The 20007-nt window shown below is 45.8% G+C and overlaps 1 protein-coding gene across 5 annotated transcripts in view; it reads right to left on the bottom strand.

Annotated features, from left to right (window-relative positions):
* Positions 1–20007, bottom strand: part of ARHGAP32 (Rho GTPase activating protein 32) — a 172941-nt gene that overhangs the window by 114289 nt on the left and 38645 nt on the right. Inside the window, exon 2 of one of the 5 annotated variants that reach the window (XM_048968626.1) lies at positions 3208–3287. The exons of 2 other annotated variants lie outside the window; for them this stretch is intronic. The gene's annotated coding sequence lies outside the window, so the exon portion shown is untranslated. Of the gene's footprint in view, positions 1–3207; positions 3305–11775; positions 11892–20007 lie in introns of those variants that run through there. 2 more of the 5 variants (XM_048968628.1, XM_048968627.1) reach the window with 2 other exon arrangements.

The following is a 20007-nucleotide window of genomic DNA, read 5'->3' on the forward strand; positions in this document are numbered from 1 at the left end:
AGGGCACCCAGCGTGGAATTCTGCAAGGCCTTGTAAGCTTGGTGCACCAAGGTGCTGCTCTTTCACCTGATCAGCCATTCTTTATTGCTCCTCTGCACACCTGAGCAAGCAGAGCAGCAAACTGAGCTGGCTTAACCCCTGCTTTGCCACTGCCACTGCTGGGGAGGCCGATAACATGCTTCTCTGCAAAGACAGGCTTTGCTCTGTGAGCAGCATGATAGGAAGCTACAGCCAGGAAGTGAGCCAGGTAAGCACAGGGTGGAAAGAAAACAGCAGCCTTGGGAATGCAGCACTGCTCAGAAAGGAGCCGGGCTGGAGCAGCATCAGAGGCAGCTGCTCACTTCCCCAACCTGCAAAGCCAATGAATACTGACAGGACAGACATGACATGATGCTTCTGCACGGCCACTGCTGCTCTCCTTAGAAAGCAGCATGAAATTCAAGCTCCTGTTTTACTCTCAGAACTTTACAGGACAGCTACCCTATGCCTAATGGGGCTGAACAGCTCTTATACATCTTCCTGAAACAGCGAGATTAAATGTTATCTGTCAAACATAGATAGCATAGTCCAACCTGCCAGATGAGCAGTCACACTGTGTAGATCTCAGCACTCAGTTTGAGCACTCTTGCTTTCATTCTCCCCTGTGCAAGCCGTTTTGCAAATAGCAGCTGAAGAACGTTTAATCCCCTGCCCTCCTGCATTGCCCCTCAGCTGGAAGCAGGCTGCAGAAGCACCAAGGCACGCAGGCAGCTGCCTGGTTCACCCAGTGCTAAAGTTCAATGAAATTTAAGCATATGCTTACACGCTTTGCAAGGCTGGGGTAGAAAAAACAAACGTATCAGGTGACCAATTCCTTTCCAGTGTTCTTCACTTACAGACCCAATCAGGTGAAAAATACTATTCCTTATCACTTCCTTCTTGCCATTAAAATCTCTCCTGGCGTGATTCCACCTGTATAAATTCGACATACTATCCCTGCTGCTATTACGCCTATATATGAGATAATAAAAGCTGAGAGGATGCCAGTATCTTCTCAGAGCAGCAGCAGAAAACCAAGTAACTGCTGGCAATGGCAGAGAGCAGCAAAGCCAGAAGGCAGGCAGGGGGAGAAGGGCTCAGGCAGGAAGGCCTGGTATCAGAACAGGTATCAGAACAGGTATCAGCACGTTTTCTAAATGCTTTTCTTTGCCAACACATCCTTATCCTGCCTGGTTGACACGCAGCACTGTCCATCCCCACTGCTGGGAGAAGTAAAGCTGTCCTGGGACAGGCCAAGCTGGGGCTTCATGGCTAGCACATGAAAACCCATTAATTGCATGGCAATGAGGGATCAAGAAGGATTGTGGACTTCTGCATCAAAATAAATTACAGTTGAAAACAAGAAGTCCCAGTGAGGAGAAGGGCAGCTCCTGCAGCACAGTCCTGACACCTGTGTCAACATCCATCCCCACCCAGAGCCTGGGGCAGCATTCCTGGGATTTATGGGGTCAGGAGGGGAACACAATAAACAAGGACAATCCCGCTCAAAATTACACTCAGCCACCAAATCCACTTTGCATTCCTGCTTCAAAAAGCCAAGTGGAATAAAGTGAAGTTATGCCCTGAAGTAATTTTTATACTTAAGCCATATAGCTCTTCACAATTAACTTAAAACGTTCCAATAGAAAAAGCACCATTTTGGTATCCCTGCTGGCACAAGGGTGAATAATGTACAAGAATTTACCCACTGGCTGAGCCAGCAAAGCCCAAATAAAGGCCACAATCCCTGCTGCCTCCTCCCACCCAGCAGCCTTCTCCCCTAAACCAGGGACACTGATGCTCACACAGCAGCCCACAAACAGCACCATAAGAGCACTGCACTTCTTCTTCCCAGGCTGCAAAGGAAGAAGTCAGCAGACTCAGCTGGCAGACTGCTCCCTTTCAGCTATCAGCACACGGAGTGTTAATTGTGCTGCTCAGCATGACTAAGAAACAATTCATCCCGAATCATACCGTATCATAGAAGCTGGAATATTTCACCACTTTAATTGTCCTGACTCACGCTGTCAGCAATAAAATGCTCCCTTGGGAAAATAAATAAATAGGCAAATAAAGCTTTAACTGATTTGGCAGAGTGTCTGCCAGAGAAAGCACGTGGTCTGATTATTTTTAAGACATTAAAAAAGGGCTGCAGGTGCAATAGGATAACCTAAATGGACGGGTGATGAACAGATTTATAGCTTTTCCAGTCTGACATAAAACAAGGCAGCGTGGATCAGCTTCTGAAAGCGTTTGTCTGGAGCACCCAAGGGTAATCTGGAAAATGAAAGCATTTCTATTACCTTGGCACTTGTGCAAAAAGATAGGATAATGAAGTGACCGGGCCAAGACTCACCAAGAAATGAGATGTCGAAACCAGAACACATTTGTTTTAGTGCCCAGGAAAATGACTGCAAGCAGTGTTCTTTAGGTTTGTTTGTTTTCTTCCTTCATGCAGTGTTCAGGATGGTGTTAGAAGCAGAACGGGCAGAGAGACTTTTTAGAGCATAGCAAATAACTCAGCAAAGAGGGAGGAATGGGAGAGGAGAAGTTAAAGAAGAGATATGAATATAGTGACCAAAGCCACACCACTGCTCCCTCCCAGTCCACATTCCCATGAGATGATGAGCGATAACAGAGCACCTTCAAGGCTCTCAGCAGGGCTCTCAGCACACAATGACCAGGAATCATAGAATGGCTTGGGTTGAAAAGGACCACAATGATATCTAATTTCAACCCCCCTGCTATGTGAAGGGTCACCAACCATCAGACCAGGCTGCCCAGAGCCACATCCAGCCTGGCCTTGAATGCCTCCAGGGATGGGGCATCCATCTCTGCTCTCTTTCTCCAGTTCCCCACACATGGCCAAGGGGTCCGGACCCACTCAGCACCAACACTCACTAACTACCCTGCTCCCTTCACCTTTCTGACTCATCACACAAGAGCGTGCACTGAACAGCACGTATCCTGCTGCTTTGCAGTGTGCCTCTTTCAGCAAACACCATTGTCTTGCTCAGGTCCCAGAACGGGTGGCTTGGTTTAGACAATAGCAGCTATGAGCATGGTATGTTTGCTTTCCCTTTTAATCACATCTTTTTTCTAGCAGGTAACACCAGGTAAGTTGCCCAGATGTACTGTCCACAAAATGCAGTGCCACAGCACACACCTCATCTGTCTGTGCATACGTACCTCCACTAAGAAGCAGTCTGAAGTTTCTTCATTGGCTCTCCCACTTTCTGGGCACCTAGACACCCTGGTAATGCTTCTTCCTGAGTGGGCACCAAGAAAATTCTGTGTATGCAAAAGAGAAAAGGCAAAAAAACCCCACCAAACTGTCTTCCTTTCTTTTACAAGAGGCTGAGGATTTATCATTTTTTCCCTATGTAGAAATGCATCTGGATTCAGAAAGGGGCCAGCTGCCAATTAAAAAGTCTGTATGGGCATCAGCTGGTGTACAACACCATTTTTACCTCTGAATGGGTATTTGTTACCAGAGTCATATCCTATGCCCATATATTGTTAGCTGTAATCAGACACAAAGCCTCATTTGCAAAGCGAGCAGCACTGCTGAAATCAACACTGCCTGCCCTCGCTGCTGCAGAGCCAGAGTTCATTAAATGCAAGATGTACTCTGCAATTAAAGCGGTATTTCACGGTACTTCATCAGGATATACAAAAATAATTGAAGCATAATTTGCTGCCGTTTGCTTGTTAGGAGACAACCACGAGTTCCCGTGGGCAGACCTGTGTGCTGGGCCAGCCTGCCTGGCACAGGAGATGCTGCCTGTGTGTATTTACACATCTGCACACACAAAAGTTATCTGGCCTGCTGGTTTTCAAGTAGCTGAAAAGGGGAAATTCGTTGCCAGGCCAACCATAAGGACATACGTATGACCACATAAACGTCGCTGGGACTGAATTATAAGCACATCAGAACACAGAGTACAAGGCAGCATTTGAACTTCATGTAAATTCACTGCTGGTCTCTCAGCATTTCATATTTTCAAAGTTGCACACACTGAGTCCAACAGGTAAGTGATATCCTCAGCTTTCACTGCAATTATGAAATGATCTTGCAGAGGAAAGCTGAGCAACGTGACCCACCTTGCACTTAAAAACGCAAACTGGAGGGCAAATTTAGGAAGAAAAAAATCCAACAAAATCAAAGTGCACTTTAAAAGCCACACTTTTTAAAGCCAACCTGTGGTTTTCCAGAAACTCAACTGCTGAACAGTTTAAATGCTTGAGGGGTCAGTTATGCTACAGATAAAAAGTCACCCCAGCAAACTGGAATCTCTTTAAATGTACTCTTTCAGTCTCTGGTGCCACTGCACACACAGCCCAATTTAGGCAGGGATTCCCAGAGGACGTTTGCTCTTTCAGCCCCATGGTAGAACTTCCAGTGCTGCAGCCACACCAGCACCACTCAGAGCACAGGGAACCCCCTCAAAGCTGTAACCCCCTCAAAGTATGGCTGCCATGGGGAGGATCTGTAGAGCACATCTTCAACTAAATGAAGGAAACCAGGAATGGGAAAACTCAGCACCTTCAGAACAATACAGAGCAGCTCCAGGAAGCAGTACTGTCACAAGTAACAGAGATGAATGGCTAGCATCTCCCAAAGGTCCTGAACGCTTCTGTCACAGCTGTGTGGCAGCTCCAGGATGGGCCTTTTCTGTTGTACAACTTCAGCTCCTTCCTCAGCCCAATGTGAGCTCACCAAAAGAGCCTGACCTCCAGTTAAGTGGTCGTGAAGGGAAAAAAAAATGGGAAAGATGCAGTGATCTACCCTGTGATATCACACACGCTTTGCTCCTTCTGATTTAATCAGTGATGGAAGCCTGATAGCACTGTTTGCCAGGATGTTAAATGTATTAATCTCATCGTGCACAGACTCAAAGCAATTACGAATGCAGACTGTTTAAACAGAGTAAAAGCAGAAGGAAACCATGCCATGATAAAGTTTACCAGCTTTAGCTTTTTTTTTCCTCTCTTAATATTTTTCAGAAATGTAACATCTCACTTTTCTTAGCACCCAAACAAACCAAGCATTTTTAACAGCCTTTCTGCTGATCAAAGAGGCAGAAAGTACCAAGAATGCCTCGAGGGAGGTTTCTGCACCAGGAGCCCACACCTCGTGCTTACAGTGCTGCCTCTGTGAGGTGGAGCTTTGCATTTACACAGTGCTTTTCAGTAATGGCACGTGTCCCTAAACCCATTGCCACGGATTCCAGAGAAAAATCTCATAGCAAAACAACGGAGCAGTATCAGATTGTCCTACAGGATTGTACTGCAGAGAGCATGAGTCATTCTGGAGAGCTCCGAGTTGCTGACAGATCACAGACAAATGGCAGCAGAACCACCAAAAACCCACGGAATCATCAGATATCTACAAGAATTCTTGCCCTTTTTTCCATCCTGTTTGTCGTTTGCTCTGTTTATCTGGTGTCACGTTAACCCACGAGGGCTTTCTAAACCTACGTAAACTCCATCTTCAACGTTACAAGTTTGACAGGCATGCATTAGATGATGGAGCAAGGCTTTCCTCCACCCCTGCAAGCCAGCCTTCACCAACACTTTGCAACACTTTGGTTGCTGCCTGCAAGCAGCCTGATCAGCATTTCTCACCACTACTCACTATGGCAGGACTGCGCAGGAGGTGCCAGACTTGGGGAGCAGCTGCTTCCAGCTGGCACAGCTGCACACGCTCACCCTCATACAGGGAGCAGCCACAAAGGTTCAAGCAATTCCAGACCTACTCTTCCTGGTGGTTTTCTTGGCTGCTTTCTGTGCAAATGCAGTCAAGTGTTCAACTGACAGCACGGTGACTCATCTGAAAACAATTTAGAGGATTTATGATTATCTTTGCTCTGACATTTCCTCACTGAAAAGGGAGTAAAGAAAATCAAAATCAATAGACTGAATTCAACGCTCATTGAAGGGAAATCTTTACCATCACACAATCTCATGGCCACAAAGCTCAGACTGACCTTTTCTGTATCATAGGAGCATCTCTGACCTGAGCAGCTGAGTGACCTGTTCTCATGGGGTCCAAGGTTCCCTCCTGATGTGCGCGAGCAGTAAAGCAAAGCCTGAATGGTCCTGCAGACCCCACAAACCCCACAGCTCTTGTTAGGAGTACGGTTACAATAGCAGCAAAGTCCTTCCAATTTGCCAGCAGCAACTGGACATAGGAACAGAACAATAAATAAAAGCACGTTCATCTTCTAAATGTAAAAATTCACATATATATGCTTCTAGAATTCAAATATTCAACGAGGCAATTCTATGCTTAAGAAACAATTATGGGGATTGGAAAACATCAGCATGAATAGGCCCAACAACACAGAACATAATATTTGATACATACAGGGTCTGCCTGCATCTGGAATTATTTGGGAGCAGCTGCTCCTGAAGTTCCATACGTGGTCAAACCCTCAAAAAGGGAAAACACTCCAAATCACAGGCACTGCAGGAGTGAATGAAGGGTTGGGGTGTTTGTTAACATACACCAACACGCAGAGACAGAAGGAATTATTATTTCAGGTAATCACATTCCTACAGAAGCCAAAACCCACAGGTTTCACCCATCTCACTGCAGAGAAACCATTTTGGTCTGACAGAGACAGCTCCCCCCCCCCCCCCCAGGAAATTGGTGCAAACTAATTAAAATCAGGATGCAAATTAGAAGAGGTTGGAAGGTAAAGAGGAGCACATAAGGCAGAGATCTCCACAAATTATGCGTTGCAGCTAATAACATCTCAATGATACTGAAGACACTGGATAAATGAAGCACAGCAACAGTACTGAGGTTCGGCTTTGTTTTTTAATGATGCACGGTTCTTTTGGTTTTACTTTGAAGAGAAACTTTCAGTTTTTCACACAATCAATTACGGACGCCCTTATAGGCAAGAGGAAATGTAATTCAGATACCAATTTGTTTCCGTAAATCAGACTGCAGGTGCTTGAAAACTACAGACCTATTGCCTGCTGGCTTGAAGCAGGCAGAGAGAGCAAGGGCATGGAGGTAAGCACCAAGTGCTTTAGGGCAGCACTCACAAGAAGGAAGAAGTTGGTATCTGCCACCTGTGGTGCCATGAAGCATCACAGCAGTTCTTCCAGTAGCATAATTATCTCCCTATGACTCTCACTTTTCTCTTCAGAGCATCGACATCAAGGTAGGTAGGAGAAATCTTTGTCTCTTCATTCCAATAATGAACTCCTTGACTGGCAGCTTCAGCATCTTTCCTGTTCCATGAAACCTGCTGGCTCCTCCATTTTCCCAGCAAACAAAACATCACCTTACATACAGAGCACTTTGCTTTGCCCGTGCAGCCCCCACACAGCAACAGTGCTGGGACACTTCCACAGCTTCCCACAGGGATTCAAGCATCAGATACAGCAGCCAGCAGAGGCCTTAAATCTCATTAAGCTGCTTCTGCGAGAGGCGATGAGTGACCATGGCAGCATTAGACAAATTAATTTGGAGATGAAAAAAGTCAACACAACCTTAGCGAGCCTTCTGGACACCAGTACAATGGCTCTCCACACAAGCACTAAAATGTAAGAAAAACAGTCTTCTGGAAGGGGTATCTTCCCTCAACCATTATTTAATAGGGAGATTTTCAGTCCATGAGAACCTAAGTATTTTCACGTGTGCCTTAAGCAGCTCCCCTTGGTGGCAGAGGCTGGGAAAGGCCTTTTCTAAAGGGAAATTGTCAGCACTGCACCTCAGATGAAACTGCAAAATTAAGAAATCGTTGGCTCCCTTGGTTTTGTGTGGGTTCCCCCCCCCCCCCCCCCAACCCCTATTTTGCTTCTGCTTAGGAAAGTTTTCCACCTAGCCTGCTTTTCTTACAGCACAGTAGATGAGAACAATTTAACATCAGAACATTCTTCACATTGCTCCTGCACTGTGGCTGTTGCTCCAGACCACTGCCAACAGTTGGTTCTGAAGGAAGCTTTGCTTGTGCAAAAGCACATTAAAGGTATTCTTTAAGGGCAGGGATGCTTAATGGTGTGCTAATGTGTCCCAAGGCGTCTGAGCATCACCCACAGGGGCAACTGTGTCAATCTCAAGACCAGGAAGGGGCTGCTCTGTGTTTTCATGCCAAACTTCAAGCCTTATAACATCCCTAATAGAAAACAATGAAATGTTGAGCACTCTGAATTACAAGATTTGCTCAGAAACCACATAAAAATGGAATGTCACTTATTGCTCTTTTTATTTCACCTTCTGCTTCTTGACTGAGTGCTGGATATTGATATGGTACTCAATGTTTTCCCAAATATCTTCATTTAAAATAAAAAAAGATCACTGTCACTGGAGGTGCATGCACTTAAAATATATTTTGTGAAGTATTTCTAAGGCATGACAAACAACGGTCCAGCATGTTTATATTCCTGAAGCAGAATCCAGCACAGTGACACCAGACAAGCTGCAGAGACATGCGTTTATCTAACACAGCAATAACCAACATTGCATTGAAACATCAGCAATAGAAAATGTACAGAAAATAACATTCAAAAACCTCGGATATTTTGGAAAAAGTTTGGGTGATGCCTTATGCTCCACTTCTAAGGACAAAACCTTCTGAAACACAGAACTGAAGAAATGGGGCCAGCAATTAAAGCATGTTTGCATGGCTGAAGCACTCCTTTAGGGCTGAAATCTCATCTGCTGCATTCCAATCCTGAACAAGGTTTAGAGCACTAATTTATAAGCCCTGGGGAAAAAAAATGTTGAGAAATCCTTGACTATTCAATAGCACTGTGAATAGGAAAATTGCTCTATAATACATAATGGAAAGAAGAAAGCACACATTGCTGGAGTTCATTAGTGTGTCACATTTGGTTTACAACAGCGAGTTGCACCCAGAGCCTGAGATCAAGTGGAGAGTCACAAAAATTGAACTGCCCCCTCCAAGAGTGGTTAAATCCCTTCAGGACTACACACAGCATTAAATTTACCTGCCACGAAAAAGCAAATCGTTGCTATTGCCTGCGTATCAGCTCAGTGCCCAACAAAGCCATCGTCTTATTTCAGCAAGAGCAATAGGAGCCTTGTGATCACCAGCTAAAATTGCCCTCAGCTTGAACTGTCTGAATTAAAAAACAAAGAGCTGTGTTAAACTCTTGGCACGCTTTCTAGTCCTTAACATCATGAGAAGTGTCAGGTTAAAAGCCCTTCCCTGAGCTCGATGAACCAGAGGTTTCAAACCTTCACAAAGCTTTCCAACAAAGCTGCAGTGACTGTGAATACAGCACCCAACAAGCAGCATCGTGCTGTCACCTTTCGGGTGCATCAGAGGATCATTCAGCCATGGAACTTACTGAAAGGGAAAGAAAAGGCTGGGCAGCCCCTGGGAGCTGAAGGAGAAGCCATGTCACTTCCCTAACACTGATGATCCAGCATACAGACACCGCTCTCAGCCCTGGAAGGTGAGCAGAGGGCACGGCAGGTACAGCCGCTGAGCACGGGCTGTGCCACATCTCTGAGCAATGCTTTGGGGCTTTGAAACAAGGCTGTAAGAGATTCTTTCAAGGAAGCGTGGCACTTGCTCTGCTGCTTTGTGCAATGAAGGAAGAAAGGCAGATATAGGACTGGGGGATTCATAAGAATGGGGCAATGCAGGGGAGGGGTGTTCCAAGAAGATGCCACCAACACCAAGCAGCTCCTCCTGCCCACTGCTGGGCTGCTCCCTGCCCCTTCCCCCGCAGCCAAAGGGACAGCTGCTGTGTGCAGAGCCTCGGCCTGGCAGCCCATACAGACATCACTTTTCTCTCTCTGCCCTGGAAAGAACACAAGCATCAGTTCATGCAGCACAGATTTACCTTTACACCAATAATCACAACTCCCCATGCTGCCAGTGTTAGGAGCAGCAGACTGAGAACGGGGTTGAAAACGCATCTTATTAAATGCAATCCTTGCTTGTCAGAGACAGAGCCAATTTTCACCTCTATGTTGAAAAGCAGAATGCAGAGGGACCACAGGCAAGAGGCCTCTCCTTAGGAGACCCAGCCACAGTAAGCCAGCACCAAGCACTGCCACATGCTGGCCTACCTGCACAGGGGAAAAAAGGGGAATAAACCCATCAGAACTGAAATGTATTTAACCTTTCCTGAAATGCCAGAACTGCACAGGTTGTATCAATGTGTAAGCTTTACTTTCCTCTGGCCAGCAACCTGGGCAGATCCATGTGCCAGCCCTGCTCCCCACCCCACACACCACAAAAACCCTCTGCTGTTCCTCCTTACACAGTGCTATACGATGTGTGTGCAGACGTGGATGTTGTGCACTGTACTTTTTCTGACACAAGGGAAGCTGAGGAGATAAAGGCTCCAGCATCAGCACACCATACACATTTAATTTTTAAATACAGATTTGTTGAGTAAGAGGAATTACCTCGGCTGATTTTCTCCCAGCACCTCAGCCACTCAAGCAATGTGAAGATCCAGAGCAGCACTTCTAAGGCAAAATACTTCAAGAGAAAGGTAACAGACAAACGTTGAGGGTTCTTGCAGTGCTGCTAGGAGCCGCTCTTCAGTTCCTGGCAGCCCAAGCTGAAGTGGGTGGAGTTAGCATTAATTATCAGCACTGTTGATAATGCATTATACAGTGAAATGAGGACCTGAGTCTTCAGCTTCTGGCAGCTGTGTTCAGAAATAAACCTGTTGGCAGGGTAGAAACACCCTTGATCCCTACACCAGGTAGGTGGTAACAGCATGCCCAAGACAACACGTTTGAATTACACTGGTTCCTCAACTCCCTCCCCCCTCAGCCCCCTGCACCCCCAGGAAATCTTTATGTATTCTCAGCCCTCACGCAGAAGATCCCAACTAAATGCAGCAGCAATGGGCTTATTTTATATCAGCCACGGTGTAAACCTACAGCCAGGGTGAAGGAGACGATTTGCCACAAAGATAATCAGCACTGCCTCATTCCATAAGAATGTTAACTACACAATAACCTGGCTCCTCCACATCCTTTGCTCTGACACTCTATCAGCAGCGCTTAGTTACCCATTATAAAGGACAAGAAATGCATGCTGAGCACAGAACTCTTCTGACTGCTGCTGCCTGCAAACAGCTGAAGGGCAGACTGCATGCTTTACTCTGCTACAAATAGGAAATATTTCGTTTTTGGCTAAAAAACCGAAGTTCTGCTCATGCAAATATCAAATATCAACACTGCGCACAAACGGAAAACGCCTCAAACACCTCAGTGACACAAAGAGCAGCAATGCCAAATTACTCTCTGCTTTCTGCATGCTCACACAGCCTCTGCAGCACAATCTGATCAAAGGCTGGAATTAACCTTTCTCTATTCAAACACTCAATCACTTACAATGCAGCCGTATACATATACTAAAAAAAAACCCCACTAAAAATTAAAACAAAGCTGCATTTCCAAGTGCAAGCGACATGCCTGCATTTCAACACTGCACTCGGCGTTTCCATTACACGCTGCCCGCTATCCCCAGTTGTGAAGCAATTACCTTCCGTGCAGATACAGAACCATTACAACCCTCCACGCAGGGCTGCAGAGACACGAGCCGTGTGCCCTGCAGGCGGGTCCTGCCGGCACCGAGCCGGGACACAGAACCGGGACCCGGGCCAGGGCGCACACAGCCGCTGGCTCCAGCTGCTCCGTGCCTCCCATCGCCTGCAGGGCTTCGTGCATCCCCCGGGCTGCTGCAGGCTGTAACGCTTTCCTAGCTGGATTTCTCTGCCCTGCCTACCCTGCGATGCTCTTACCTGGCCGGACACCTCTATCCCGAATTCAAAGCTCAGCAGCTGTGATGCATGTGACCAGTCGGAGGCATAAAAGCAGCAGACTGTTCCCAGATGTGCCGTAACCTTGGCTGCATCGCATCAGCGTTCTGCCTCCTCCTCCTCCTGAAAACGGGACAGCGTTCACCGGGTTCCCAGAGGAGACTCAGAAGGCTTTAATTTATTCCTGCCTTTACGCAGGCAGTTTTAGAAGTTGTGCACAGCTGATATTACCCTTTCCCATTTACACATTAAGCCATACAGACAGAGCACCATCACCCAACTTCAGAGCCCACCCCATGGGACACACACAGAAGGCACTGAGGTGCAGCCCTGGGCTCTGCCTGTGTCCCCAACACACTGTGCCACCTCCATCAGCCCTTCTCTGTCTCCACACAGCACGGAGCTGCAATATTTCTGTGAAGCAGCACTGCTTCTCTGTGCTCCTATTACTGTACTAAAGCTCTAGCTCTGAAACAGCAGCTGGAGTAAGTAACAATTTCACTATTAGGGACTGCTTCCACGCAGGAACACAGCTGATGGAAATTCATTATCATCCAGCAGCACCCAATTCTGCACACGGTTCCTCTGCCTCAGCAGGTCATCAATTTTAAATGCAGATTTCAAGTGTATGAAGTATTTCTGTGTGCTCTCAGGACTCGGTGGAAAAAAAGGAAGTAGAAAAACAAAGTGTTCCTACGTAGTAAATCTGTTTTAAATCGAAGAGAAAAGGCTGCCCAATCCCAAATTATGCAAAACAGTCAACATAACTGCTGCTGCTGTGGGCTTTTTTTCCTGTTTAAATGGCTGGATTACTGTTGTTTGTGTTGCATTGTATGCTCTGTAACTCAGCAACAATGACCTTGTTAATTAGACCTAATGAATAAGGACAGAGTCATGCTAACCATTAGTTCAGCAGTTCCAGGAGAAGACTGTGGGCAAAGTCAAACAGGTTAGACCTGCTCTGTGCCTAGAAAGCCTGATGACTGTTTCTAAATCCCTTTCTCCCAGTGCTAATTTTTCTTTGTTTCACCCAAACAGACCTGCCCCGGTGGGACAAGCTGGAGATAAGGAGAAGTGACTGGGAAATAACATGCTCGTTTAGAAACAACTGTTTGCACTTTGCACCAGGATGAACAACCACAATTCTGAGAGGCCCAGAAGGTAAAATTCTGCTGCCAAGAGGTGTGTCCTACAGCTGGGGTGTAGGACAGCAATGAAACAGTAACAGAGCAAGAACAGACTCATTTTATACGGTGATGAAGCATGACAACTCAACAGATACCGTCTGCAATGCATCAGCTGTAATTTCAGGCACGCTGTTGGGCTGAGCAGTGGAGCTGCAAGGGGAGAAACCCAAGTGTGTTCCTCATACAGCCCCCCCCCGCAGCCTCTACATAAAGAAAACAGAGCAGAACAATGTCAGTAACAGCAAAGTCCAGCTAAGGCAGCCTCAAGCTTGGACACACATCTCAATCTTAACACTCAGGGTAATGGGGAGCAGGGCAGGACTGCACCTCCAGCCCTCAGAGCTTCCGACATCGCTGCACTGAGGGCCAACTGAGCAACCTCCACCTCGACAGCTTACAAGGATGATAATTAGATTTACATAACGAGACAGCCTTCTTCTACCTTGACTGGGAAGCTGCATCAAGAACTCCTGTTCCAAGCAATTCTTTAACAGAAACTTCTGTCAAGCACAAAGAATACGATTATACAACTTGAACACCACTTGTCACCTCTGCCAGTGCATTCATTCCTCTCTTGATTGCTTCCTAAACTTAAACAAAGTTCCATTTTATATAATGAGCAAGAGTGGATATCAAGTTTAACCCCTTCGACTGCTTGAGTTTATCTAGGCAAGGAAAGAGCAAGGATGCCACAGGACTGCTTCTGCCCTTGCTCTGTGTGTAATTTTCTGTTAAATTAAAAATCAACTGCAATTAATACTGTATGCATGAAAAGATGATGCAGGACTGCTTCTGACCCCAAAAGCAAATTATATTTAATGGAAAAATACATTCTGATGTTGAGATATGTGCATTATTTGCCTAAATGACTGTAAGCAACTCCATCCTCATAGTGCACACTGAAACCAAGGTTTTAGCCATGGCGCTGCTCAAAATGCACTGAGTCCAGGAAATGACGACCTACTGGTCAGCTGGAACCAAGAAACTTAAATATTTAAAAGGAAATCTTGCTGCCAGCCCAAGACAAGAGCTGTGTCATTGCTAATTGATGACACAGGTCACCCACTGCTCTCTACTGGAGCATATGACAGGACATCTGACTTCTTGGAGCAACCATGCACTGACATTCATCATCTGCTCAACCTCACGTTATATGAAAGGGTTTTCATAGCGGAAGGACTCAAGGAATCACAGCAAAAGAAGGAGAAAACCAGGCTGCAGTTTCTGACTGACAAAATGCATATCCAACCATTCCAACCCTTCACCACATCAAACACTCCTTTTGCATGGTTGAAGTTGAAGCCCTCTGAAGGGCTGGTTCACACCATGCCTTCCCCAGGCAGAAAACAGAGATGCTGAGCAGGCTGCAGTAAACATCTTCTAATCCCTGTCCAAAAGGAGTTTGCATTCCTGCACATTCTCCTGTACAAGAACTGTGCTCCAGGCTCTATTTAAAGCACAAGGCTATTGCCACAACTGCACACCTCCACAATTAATCATCTTCAAAGGCCATTTACACAGCTATGTGTTAGTACCTCCATGACAGTCACTGCTGGGCTGCATTCCTTGGTATGCACCTTGTTCTTTTGATGACTGATTAATCTACTGAAGATATACTCTGATTTCTCTATAAACAAATTGAAAAGTTTATACGCATAAGTGGGGAAAGAAAAGAGGGGAAAATTCGGGGTCTCAATGAAAGCAGCCAATCCTGCATACATCTTGGGTGGGAACTGCAAGAGAGTGATGGAGATGCAGGGGAAAGCCTCCTCCTCATGTTGGGTACAGAGCATCTGCAACCAAGCCAAATTTTTTTTCTTTTTAAGTGAGGATTTAAAATACAAGACAAGATAATTAAACATTTCACAAAACTATTGCTAGAGATGCCCAACAAAGCAGAACATATAGATGAGGCCAGCAGGCAGCGCAGGTGTTGTATCAGTGCAAAGCCCCCACACAGCAAGGTTAGTTTGTGACAACTGCACACAGTGCTGGGGCAGTGAAGAGCTGGACATAACCACAGCCTACCGAGCTGAAAACCTTTGTATCCTTTGTATCCTTCACCTGAATTCTGTGCAACATTTTATAAAAAAAAATTAGGTCAGGAGCCATAATTTTCTCTGTTGCAACACTTGCCAGAAGAAATGGACGCTTCCTGCAACATATGGTTAGAGAAACTTGGTTCCCAGGTGAAGAGAAACCCAGCCTGGTGGAGCAGACTAAAGCACGAGGAAGGGCAGCATTCCCACAGTGCTGCTCTTCCTCCATCCAGCAGCCTGAGCAGGCTGCCATGCAGCACAAGTCTGTGCTTGTATGGGGTGCAGGCCCTATGCAATCCACCTGCTTGGATTGCAGTGCTGTACCTCTGCCAGCTGCCCTCCAGGGAGAGGAAAACACAGGGGGGGAGAAGAAAGGGGAGCGTGCATTTGAGATGCGTGCTCCTCAAATGCGCCTTCAACATGGAAACAGAGAGCTCCATGTTACAAAAGAAAAATCAAGCTGCATTTAATATTTACATCTTCAGAAATCAGCTTTGTAGAAATAGACAATCAGCATCACTTGAAAACCTATTCCTCCCAAGCCTGGAGAAGACACAAGACAAATTACTGAGAGGGAGGCAGAACAGAGAGAGGAGAGAGAAAAGCAAGCACAGCAGTTACCACACACAAGTCGTGTTGTTCCTCCAGTCTTGGATAAGCCACCCCACCAGACACCCCTACCTAAACACACAGTCACACCAAGGGCTTGTTTTCCCCAGGCACAAAGCTAACAGGCTGCTCTGCTTCTTATATTAGCCAGCTATGATTTGACACACAGGAATACAGAGTGGTAATGATTCTGTCCCTATTTATCCCACCTCAGTATCCTCCTGGATAAAAGCTTTCAATTAAAATATTCCCCAAGAGAGCTGCAAGGAGAGAAGAGAGGACAATCTCTGTCCTCTGTTGTTGCTCTTTCCACAACCCTGATTCCCTCCCATTCTGAATAATCCTCTCTGAAACAGGCCTGTTGGGATACAGTGTGCAATGAGTGCCATTTGGATACCCCTATCTGTACACTCAGTTCTAACCTATCACTCAAATGTGGTTATACCTCCATTTTTCACACTTGACATCCCAACATTTCGTAGCATCTCGCTAATAAAGGATATTGCCAATATCTTCATTGTGAAAAAAATAAATAGGGGATAACAGAAAATGAACAATAACCCAAATCACCAAAGATGAGTGCACGGTCCCCCAGAGCATGGATGAACAGCACCATGCTGGGTTCTCCACACTTCCCCTGAGAAGAACGCATGCTGCCTCAGGGATGAGCAATTAAGGGCTAACGAGGCCAGGCCAGTGCAGCATGGCAGCCTCAGAGCCTGCATGGAGCCTTGCCCACCAAAGCTGCACTCTGCATCAATGCCACTGCAGCAAGGTGGTGGTGTTGCAATTTATTTTAACACACAAAAGACCTAAATGGAAATAAAACGGCTGTTTTGAACATGGAAGAGAAGTGTCATCTCCTTTCTCCTCAAATGAAAAGGGAGATGAAAGACATCTCATTTTCTCTCATCGCAACCCATTCTTAAACAGATTCTTGTTAATTGCTTTTCTTATGTGTATAATCTAATCATATAAAGCTGTAATAAACCTAAGAAGCACCGCAAGAAAATAAGACAAAACCAAGGAAGCACTTGGGGAATTTTTTAGCAAAATTTTCATTAGTTTTGCATGGAAAACAGCTAAGCTGCTCAGATGCACGCTGCACCAAGAGAACTTGGAGCCTGGAAAGGACATTTGGAAAAGGACATTACCTCCATGATTTCCTGGCTCAACATCTACAGCACTGAGCAAACAGCGTTGGTTTGATGTGAAAAGGAGTAGAAGGGGCTGTTACATGCTCAGGAAAAATGAGTTCTAAGATATATTGAGAACTTCCCTTCAAACAATCATCTTGGAGTAACACTGTGGTCATTCATCCCCACATCCAGGAGCACAGCCACTACCACAGGACTCCCTCTACCATAAACACAACAGTGAAGAGCTCAGCAGATCAACTGGAAGAAGCCCCAGGAGGATAAAGAGTTACATCCTCATTAGATTTCAGCAATTTAATGAGCACACAAGGTCTAAAACCAGCAGTTAGAAAGCAAACAGACGCCGTCCCTCCCGTCACCACAAGTTACCGTTTATAAACATTCTCCAATCCAGAAGTAAATGAAATGCAGCACAAACTGAAGAAGTTGATCTAAGGCACCTTTCCCAGCACTTGTAACCAATGGGGAATGGCAGAGCTGGAAGGAGTTGCACACTTTGTGTGCTCACACCTCTGCAGCAGGGCTGGCTCTTCCCAGGTGCAGCACTCTGCAGCAGGCATTGCTGGTGATGGGTAGGAGCTATTCTGCATCCGTGCAACAAAGAACACTCAGCACACTCTCAACTTCCTTCACTCAGCAGAAAGCTGGGATTCCTACAATTACCACCCCTCCTTTCCCATCCATGATGTTTATTACTGCAGAAGACCTAACAGGCAACATCTTCAAACACTCAAGCTGGTCCAACAACCCAAAGCTGACCCTGGACCTTTCAGGGCAAGAAAGTTCCAGCTACCAAACAGAGAAGGCAGCAAACATGCTCCAATGTTGTGGACTACAAATACAACTAAAAGAACAAAGGAGAACAGCACCGCTGCTTATTTCCTTTGTAACCCCCAGATGAGAAAGCAGCATTTTCCTGAAGGCCAGGCCTAGATGTGCTCCCAGCAAAGCACAAAGGGCACCGATAGTTTGGAGTCATTTGTTCTGCCTATTTGTCCAACCACACAGGTGAACACGAAGATGCAACATCCTATTTGTTTCAATGAGGAGCAGGCTGTCATTTCTAAGCCTTACAGACCCAAATGTGGTTTTATGATGTCCCAAGACTCCCCACTTCTGTAAGACGAGGGAAGGGAAAAAAACTCACTGTGTCAAATGGAAACTATAAAAAGAAACAGGAGTGCCAGACTTCTGGGTGACAACTGCCATGCAGGAGGAGGTGAGTCACCCCCTGGCACAGACAGGCTGCAATTTAGTGCAAAGAAGTTCTCATAATCAATATTTATAGATGAGTATTTTTATGAAATGAGTGTATGTTTGCCACAATAAGGATCTGGAGTCTGCTCTCTGAATATAAATAGGAAGAGCTAGCTGAAAAATGGCCTTGTCCCATCTCTCACCCCCCGAAATAAATACACCCGAAAACCTGAACATGCAGAATGGGCATTTACTGCATGAAACTGAAAGGCTGGGCAATAAAAAGTCACAGAGGCAGAACCTCATGTTCCTTTTGTGTTTGCTGGAGGACAAACTGAGGAATCCAACTGAAGAGCCAGGTGCAATCATTTCACAATGCTTCTACAAAACAGGATAGAAGCCCCTGCTGTGCTAAGTGCTATATCCAACACAAAGAGAGCTGCATATCAAAACCCAGGCTGGAATATAACCACTGTCCCAATACCCCCATAAGGAAGAGATGGCTGCTCAATCAGGGACACATTATGAAAGATGTTTATAAATATAACTGAGGTATGTGTTACACTATTATACAAGTGTTAAATATGCTTGTATTTCCAATAAGGAAACAAATACTGAGAACTCCTAAGAGATGAATCTCCAGGAAGCCCTGCACAGATTATTGCTTGGATGCATCTGACAATTTCAGCTGTAATGAAGCGAACCATCACTGGTGCCTCTGCAAAAGGGCTCAAATTTGGAGTTTCAGAACCTGATTTCAATCAATTCCAATACATTGCTTGCAATGCAGATGAAGCACATAGATAATCAATAGTCAAATAAAAGCTGCTTGTAATAACATTACTATTGTGCCCATGAGGAAGAGGAAAAAAGGGGCTGCAGACAATCCTGATAAAGTTCCTATGCTGTAAACACATCCCATAGATTTGATGCTTTCAAAAACATGACTACAAAAATGTCAACTCCACAAACACTCCCGGGGCACCAGAAATAACATTTGACACCATTTCTGCGACTGAAAGTCAGTTCTTTTACCTCAAAAGTCAACACAGAACTTTTATTCAAGTTGTGGCTTCAGTGCCAAACCCTGCACCAGAACAATGCACAAAAGCACACTTCAGATCACAGTGAAAGCACTGCATTCTTAGAGCTGGCAAGAAAGCCTTTCACTCAAACTTGTGCCAGGCAGTGTCTTTCTTCAGGAAGATGCATGAAGACATGCACAAATCCTATGCTCACAAGCTAGAATAATGAATCTACAGACAGAAAGATGCAAATTACCCCTCTTTTCCCAATAGTATTTGACACAGGACTCTGCACCAGAGATGCAGGAGAGCCTTAGGCGACTTCAGCAGCTCAGGGTCTGTGTCCAACTCTCCTCTGCCCCACGTACCCACTGCTGCACACTGCTCTGCTCCAGCTCACCAAGACTTATGCTGGCTCTACTTGTTGATGAAACCTTTAAGATTCAGACATCCTCTTTGGCCAGACACGAGGTACGGGTTGGTTCTCGTACAAAAAGTGTGCTGCCCTATTCTCCAGGCATCTTGTGATGCGTGTGAGCTGCTTCAGCATATCACTGAGGATCTTCCCGTTCCAACCAGCAGACAGGCTGGGAAATGCACCACAGCTCAGGCTCCTCAGCCTTCAAAGAGCTTTTGTGGGACTGTTTCTGGCATTGGTACCCCATGAGCTTGGCAGAACACCAGGTAATTAGGCAATTACTCTGACTAAGGTACAACAGTGGCTTCCTGCAGGGCTCCAGCTCTCATACTTGAACAGGATCCCCCTGCCTGCCCACTGGTCAGCAGTGCTGCTCTTCTCCCACTTATTAAAGCATTCTTAACCCCCGCTCACAACTGATAGTCAGCTCTTGTAGAGTAGCTGCATTCTCATGTTCAAGAGAGATTCAGGTAATCTGAGCTAACAAGTAATAACAGGAAATAATGGGTCTTAATTGCAAGTTGGAGTTTGGGTTTGCACCTGAGAAGAGCTCAGGATCTGCTTTAAGTGGAACATGTTAAC

This window comes from Lagopus muta, chromosome 22 (assembly GCF_023343835.1).
Source record: "Lagopus muta isolate bLagMut1 chromosome 22, bLagMut1 primary, whole genome shotgun sequence".
NCBI classification, from domain to species: domain Eukaryota; kingdom Metazoa; phylum Chordata; class Aves; order Galliformes; family Phasianidae; genus Lagopus; species Lagopus muta.